Raw genomic sequence first — 8,232 nt, forward strand, 5'->3', positions numbered from 1 at the left:
TCATTCTTCATTGATAACATCAGACAAAGTTTTGACCAACGAAACCCACAGCCCCTCTTCCTAGCTACTCAGCCCTCCTTCTCCAAAACCAACTTCTCCTCCATCACAGAAAATCAACTTTCTGCCCTACTCTCGAGATCATATCTTGCCACCTTTGCACTTGACCCGATCCCATCCCCTCTTCATCAGGCTGAATATGGGACCACAGAGCCAGGACAAGCATCCCATAGGCTAGAGGAGCCAGCATTGTGAGGGAAAGCTCTGCCTGAAAATGGGATCACAGAGCCAGGACGAGCATCCCAGAGGCTAGAGGAGCCAGCATGGAGAGGGAAAGCTCAGGATGTGTATGGGACCACAGAGCCAGGACGAGCATCTCAGAGGCTAGAGGAGCCAGCATGGAGAGGGAAAGCTCAGGCTGAGTATGGGACCATAAAGCCAGGACGAGCATCTCAGAGGTTAGAGGAGCCAGCATGGAGAGGGAAAGCTTAGACTGAGTATGGGACCAAAGAGCAAGGACGAGCATCTCAGAGGCTAGACGAGCCAGCATGGAGAGGGAAAGCTTAGGCTGAGTATGGGACCACAGAGCCAGGACGAGCAACTCAGAGGCTAGAGGAGCCAGCATGGAGAGGGAAAGCTCTGACTGAGTATGGGACCACAGAGCCAGGACGAGCATTTCATAGGCTAGAGGAGCCAGCATGGAGAGGGAAAGCTCAGACTGAGTATGGGACCACAGAGCCAGGACAAGCATCTCAGAGGCTAGAGGATCCAGCATGGAGAGGGAAAGCTCACACTAAGTATGGGACCACAGAGCCAGGATGAGCATCGCAGAGCCTAGAGGAGCCAGCATGGAGAGGGAAAGCTTAGGCTGAGTATGGGACCACAGAGCAAGGACGAGCATCTCAGAGGCTAGAGGAGCCAGCATGGAGAGGGAAAGCTCAGACTGAGTATGGGACCACAGAGCCAGGACGAGCATCTCAGAGGCTAGAGGAGCCAGCATGGAGAGGGAAAGCTCAGGATGTGTAAGGGACCGCAGAACCAGGTCAAGCATCTCAGAGGCTAGAGGAGCCAGCATGGAGAGGGAAAGCTCAGGCTGAGTATGGGACCACATAGCCAGGATGAGCATCTCAGAGGCTAGAGGAGCCAGCATGGAGAGGGAAAGCTCAGGCTGAGTATGGGACCACAGAGCCAGGACGAGCATCTCAGAGGCTAGAGGAGCCAGCATGGAGAGGGAAAGCTCAGGCAGAGTATGGGACCACAGAGCCAGGACGAGCATCTCAGGCTGAAAACATGAATTTGTGCTGTACTGCAGCTGCTATGGACTGTTTATCAAGTAAAGTTACACTATTAAAGTAGAATACGGTGTCTGTTCCTGAGTGTGTGATATCGTCCGGACACCAGATTATGGAATCAGCAGGATCTGTGGATGCAAACGTGAACTTTGTGCAATACTCCACACCACACATCAGACGGTACATTATATTTTCTTTGCAGGGTGCCACGGTGTGGGAACACAACAGCCCCACACCATGACTACCACTCTGGCCACCTCACATTCATGAGAACGGTGGAGTGGGGAAAGATTGAGCTTGTGATCTCCGGGGCTCAGCCTGATTGGCCTCCATACCTTGGCAGGGTGACATCTTTATATGTAGGTGATGCGTCACTGGTGATAGGTGCTCCAGCATCATTCACCTCCACGTATGGTGAGGATTCTACACATTGGACCTGAATAGTCGCCTCACCCAGATCATGAGTCTGACCCGGAATAATTCATGTTATTAATTACACATTGCTACAACTGATACATATCTTAGTGCTGAATTATTATAATACATTGTGTCGTGTTTTCATTGGTGTTTATAAACATTCCAGAATTGGAAAAGTAAAAATAAAACATAAAATCACCTCCCTATAGACTACACCCTGTAATAAACGATCCGGAAGGAAGACGGAGCAAATAAATTCACTGGAGCGACCGAAAACTCACCCAGAGAGTCCGGCTCCAGCAAAGGACGACAAGGAAACTAATAACACAGGAGCATCTCCTAACCCTGGAAGAAACCGGAACATTCAAGAGAAGAAGGAAAACAGCCGGTGAGTATAAATCCTAAATTACTGATATTAACAAGTGGACTAAACAAGGTAGAGACACAGCACTCCAGAGCAGCACTCACTATTCTGCTGGTGCAGTCACTGTGTACATACATTACATTACTGATCCTGAGTTACCTCCTGTATTATACTCCAGCGCTGCACTCACTATTCTGCTGGTGCAGTCACTGTGTACATACATTACTGATCCTGAGTTACCTCCTGTATTATACTCCAGCGCTGCACTCACTATTCTGCTGGTGCAGTCACTGTGTACATACATTACATTACTGATCCTGAGTTACCTCCTGTATTATACTCCAGAGCTGCACTCACTATTCTGCTGTTGCAGTCACTGTGTACATACATTGCCAATCCTGAGTTCCCTCCTGTATTATACTCCAGAGCTGCACTCACTATTCTGCTGGTGCAGTCACTGTGTACAAACATTACATTACTGATCCTGTGTTACATCCTGTATTATATTCCAGAGCTGCACTCACTATTCTGCTGTTGCAGTCACTGTGTACATACATTGCCAATCCTGAGTTCCCTCCTGTATTATACTCCAGAGCTGCACTCACTATTCTGCTGGTGCAGTCATTGTGTACATACATTACATTACTGATCCTGAGTTACATCCTGCATTATACCCCAGAGCTGCGCTCACTATTCTGCTGGTGCAGTCAGTGTGTACATACATTACATTACTGATCCTGAGTTACATCCTGTATTATACTCCAGAGCTGCACTCACTATTCTGCTGGTGCAGTCACTGTGTACATACATTACATTACTGATCCTGAGTTACCTCCTGTATTATACTCCTGAGCTGCACTCACTATTCTGCTGGTGAAGTCACTGTGTACATACATTACATTACTGATCCTGTGTTACCTCCTGTATTATACCCCAGAGCTGCACTCACTATTCTGCTGGTGCAGTCACTGTGTACATACATTACATTACTGATCCTGAGTTACATCCTGTATTATACCCCAGAGCTGCACTCACTATTCTGCTGGTGCAGTCACTGTGTACATACATTACATAACTGATCCTGAGTAACATCCTGTATTATTCCCCAGAGCTGCACTCACTATTCTGCTGGTGCAGTCACTGTGTACATACATTACATTACTTATCCTGAGTTACATCCTGTATTATACTCCAGAGCTGCACTCACTATTCTGCTGGTGCAGTCACTGTGTACATACATTACTGATCCTGAGTTACATCCTGTATTATACCCCAGAGCTGCACTCACTATTCTGCTGGTGCAGTCACTGTGTACATACATTACATTACTTATAATGAGTTACATCCTGTATTATACCCCAGAGCTGCACTCACTATTCTGCTGGCGCAGTCACTGTGTACATACATTACATTACTGATCCTGAGTTACATCCTGTATTATACCCCAGAGCTGCACTCACTATTCTGCTGGTGCAGTCACTGTGTACATACATTACTGTTCTTTTACAACCCTACTCTGTAAATAAATGTTAAAGAAAAACTAGGGATGTTGAGGTTTCATTGTTTTGTCTTTTTCTATAGCCTCATCCCGGCTCCGTTATGTCTGGAGGATATGAGAGAAAATCGTCCAACTCTGAAGGCCTCCAGCCGGCGTCCTCTGGTCACAGCAGCAGGGCGGTGACAGAGTCGCCCAAATACCTGTATTATGTATCACTTACAAAGGAAAATCCACAATTGTCTGCAAACCGTCTGGTGAAAGTCAAGGGCGGCATCGAATTTGTGGATAAGATGCTGTGCAGGTTAAATCCTTATAACTGCTCATCCTGAGAGACGGTGGGGTCTTGTGTTCAGGAGGGTCTGGGGTCCTGTAGGTAGGAGGGTCTGGGGTCCTGTGGGCAGCAGGGTCTGGGGTCCTGTCGGCAGGAGGGTCTGGGGTCCTGTAGGTAGAAGGGTCTGGGGTCCTGTAGGAAGGAGGGTCTGGGGTCCTGTGGGCAGGAGGGTCTAGGGTCCTGTGGGCAGGAGAGTCTGGGGTCTTGTAGTTAGGAGGGTCTGGGTTCCTGTGGGCAGGAGGGTCTGGGGTCCTGTGGGCAGGAGGGTCTGAGGTCCTGTAGGTAGGAGGGTCTGGGATCCTGTAGGAAGGAGGGTCTGGGGTCCTGTGGGCAGGAGGGTCTGGGGTCTTGTAGGTAGGAGGGTGTGGGGTCCTGTGGGCAGGAGGGTCTGGGTTTCTGTGGGCAGGAGGGTCTGGGGTCCTGTGGGCAGGAGGGTCTGGGGTCTTGTAGGTAGGAGGGTCTGGGGTCCTGTGGGCAGGAGGGTCTGGGGTCCTGTGGGCAGGAGGGTCTGGGGTCCTGTGGGCTGGAGGGTCTGGGGTCTTGTAGGTAGGAGGGTCTGGGGTCTTGTAGGTAGGAGGGTCTGGGGTCTTGTAGGTAGGAGGGTCTAAGGTCTTGTAGGTAGGAGGATCTGAGGTCCTGTGGGCAGGAGGGTCTGGGGTCCAGGCTCCTCTGGGGTCTTGGGTCAGGGCGGATCTGGAGTATAGGAGCGCTGTAGATACATGACTCTGAAGTCGGGGTCGGGGGTCTCCTGTTCTTATTAAACTGTATCAAGCGTAAAGAAAGCTGTTTGTGGTGATGAGGACAATTATTCCAAGATCATTCTTGATCACCGTCTATGTGGGCCGGATCCAGCACCAGTGGGACGTTGAGTACAGATGTAACAATGGCCATTAAACATTTGCGGTGATTACCTGTGTACCATGTTACCTCTGTGAATGCTACACGACACAAACGGACCCCCGAGGTAATGCCTGAGCACACGGAGGGAGAGAACATGGACGTGATACCGACACAAAGTAACAAGTATTTGTGTAAAGGAAATGAGACAAGGTGTGCGAATTATTTTACAAATATAAATCTGACCAGTGTCACTTTATGTAACCATGACTCTGGAACGCTTCAACATAGCCCATTCATTTGGAGACTGTTTTTTCGTGACACATTATACTTTATGATAATGGTAAACTTGGTTAATATGTTTTGTGTTTTTTATAAAAAATATCATAAATTTGGCAAAAATTGCAGGAAACTAGCAATTTGTAAAGTTTGAATGATTCTCCCTTTAATCAAGATACTCATGAATAAATAACGTTTCACTCGTGTCTGCGTTACATCAGTTCCATTCGTAAAATGTTGTTTTGTTAACATCTTGAAAGGTTTGGGGGTCCTATATATCGGAAACCCCACAAAATGATACCATTTAAATACAGCGCCCCTCAACGTATTCATATTCAAAATTGCTTTCAGATATTTTATTAACCCTTCAGGTGCTTTTCAGGAATTAATGCAAAATGACATGACCGGAATCATAAAATGTATTTTTATCGCCTTCATGTTTTCTAACTCCTGATCCGGCCGCTATAGCCGGCAGACCTGAGGGCCGATATTTGGCCATGAATTGTAAGAGCAAACATCAGGACCAATTACAATGATCCCATTACAATTTATCAGACATTTGGACTTGAAGAGGTTCTCAGATATGAGACGCTGGATCAGTATTTTCTTCATCAATTTTAATCTTTCTGATTGTTGCCTGTGAATGATGATGAATGTTGGTTACAGTTAGTATCTGAGGAGGGGGCGGGTGGTATTAGTAATGAATTATTCTAACATTCTGATTCCAGTGACTCCGTATACACAGAGACCTCGATACGTCAGGGACACAATGTATCCTTGGGTTTTTCCATAGCTGAATCCTGTAGGACACATCAGTGAAGAGTCCCTTACAGATTCCCGTCCTTACGGTTCTGGGTGATGGAGTCTCCCATATATCTGTATTATAAATCCCTCCTGAGTGTCGGGGTTCTGCGGCCGGACGAGGACCCCGAGAGGAGGATCATGGTTTCATCATTCTTTTTCATTGATGTTTCATTGATACTTCCTATGAAACCTCAAAATCACTAAGGATTCTGTACACGATTACATGTAGCAGAGCTGAAGTGTAACTGCGTCTGCGGTGTAGTATCTGCTGTACCTACAATACGCACTGACTTATTATGGGATGGGCCGTATGATATACTGGGAGATGCAGGACAGTTCTGAATTCTTATCTGGGTCATCAATAAATCTTGAGTAACAGATATTTATCGCATGTAATCATGAACTATCGCATGTAATCATGATAGCTGCATATGTCCCCCCTTCTGCGAAAGCTGATGCCGCCACTGAGGTCCTACAATCCACAGTGAGCATGATGCAGTCCCTTCACCCCCAAGCACTCCTTCTGGTTTCGGGAGACTTCAATCATGTGTCTCCAGCATCCATACTACCCAGCTGCACACAGTATGTTACCTGCCTCACTAGAGACAACAAAACATTGGACTTGTTCTTTGCCAATGTGAGAGGGGCATATGCCTCGTCAGCCCTACCGCCCCTTGGAAGATCGGATCACAACCTAGTGCACCTCCAACCCGTGTACAAGCCACTTGTACAGAGAGAACCTGCTGTAAACTCGCACAGTGAGGATATGGACTGAGGAGAGTGATGATGCTCTGAGAGACTACTTTGAAACAACCACTTGGGATGTGCTGCAAGATTCCTATGGTGATGACATGGATGGTCTCACACACTGTATAACGGACTACATTAATTTCTGTGTAGACAACACGGTACCCACAAAAGTAGTGAGGTGCTTCTCTAATGACAAACCATGGATCAGCCCCGGAATAAAGGCTCTTCTCAAAGAGAAGAAGTTGGCCTTCAGATCAGGTGACAAGGGCAGGCTGAGAGAGGTGCAGAAAGAGCTGAAGAATCTAATCAGGCAGGGAAAGGCTAATTATAAGAGAAAGATTGAACTGAAATTGTCACAGAAAAGGATTCATGAAGTCTGGGAGGGTCTAAAGTCTATATCTGGGCATAGACAGACTGTCTCCAGGATGGTTGTAGATAAAGAGGGGCTTAATGAACTTAATCTATTCTTTAACAGATTTAATCACACACTGGCTGCTCCTGCCCCTGCATACCATTCACACCTCTCTGCTACAATAACCTCACCCCCTGCTGCAACTTGTCAACTGAGCCAGGGTCTGTTCTTCACAAGTACCCAGGTTGCAAAAGAACTGGATAAGATCAAAGTTTTGAAGGCTGCAGGTCCTGACGGCATCAGTGCAAGGCTAATCAAAACCTGCGGGCACCAGCTGAGTGAGATCATTACATATCTGTTCAATATGAGCCTGAGAATAGGTATAGTACCACAACTGTGAAAATTATCGTGTGTGGTACCAGTGCCGAAGAAACCTTATCCGAAAAACCTTAATGACTATAGACCTGTAGCATTGACATCACACCTGATGAAGGTACTAGAGAGATTGGTTCTCACACGGCTCCGTCCTCTAGTGAGCTCGGATATGGACCCTCTCCAGTTTGCCTACAGGCTGGGCATTGGTGTGGATGATGCCATTATCCACCTTCTAAATAGGACTCTCACCTGGAGAAACCTGGGAACACTGTGAGAATAATGTTCTTTGATTTCTCTAGTGTTTTTAATACCATACAGCCAGGTCTACTGAAAGACAAGCTGGGCCTTGGTGTGGAATCATAGAATCATAGAATCGTAGAGTTGGAAGGGACCTCCTGGGCCATCTGGTCCAACCCCCTGCTCAAAGCAGGATTCGCTAAATCATCCCAGTCAGATGTCTGTCCAGCCTCTGTTTGAAGACTTGCCTTGAAGGAGAACTCACCACTTCTCGTGGCAGCCTGTTCCACTCATTGATCACTCTAACTGTCAAAAAGTTTTTTCTAATATCTAATCTGTGTCTCCTCCCATTCAGTTTCATCCCATTGCTTCTAGTCTTTCCTTGTGCAAATGAGAATAAAGTTGATCCTTCTACAATGTGACAGCACTTTAGATATTTGTAGACAGCTATTAAGTCTCCTCTCAGTCTTCTCTTTTGCAAACTAAACATTCCCAAATCCTGCAACCTTTCCTCATAAGACAGGGTTTGCAGACCGGTCACCATTCTGGTCGCTCTTTTCTGAACTTGCTCCAGTTTGTTGATGTCTTTTTTTAAAATGTGGTGCCCAAAACTGGACACAATATTCCAGATGAGGTCTGACCAAAGAGGAGTAGAGGGAAATAATGACTTCACGTGATCTAGACTGTATGCTTCTGTTA

General features: G+C 46.8%; 1 long non-coding RNA gene across 1 annotated transcript; it reads left to right on the forward strand.

Annotated features, from left to right (window-relative positions):
• The first annotated feature begins 1,936 nt into the window (after window positions 1–1,936).
• Window positions 1,937–5,221, forward strand: LOC141054017 (uncharacterized). Its single transcript, XR_012221330.1, has 2 exons — window positions 1,937–2,094; window positions 3,652–5,221. It is a non-coding gene; the product is annotated as an uncharacterized lncRNA (long non-coding RNA).
• Window positions 5,222–8,232: the final 3,011 nt, after the last annotated feature.

The sequence above is a fragment of the Dendrobates tinctorius genome, unplaced genomic scaffold (genome assembly GCF_039654945.1).
Source record: "Dendrobates tinctorius isolate UK_male_01 unplaced genomic scaffold, ASM3965494v1 ptg000173l, whole genome shotgun sequence".
NCBI classification, from domain to species: domain Eukaryota; kingdom Metazoa; phylum Chordata; class Amphibia; order Anura; family Dendrobatidae; genus Dendrobates; species Dendrobates tinctorius.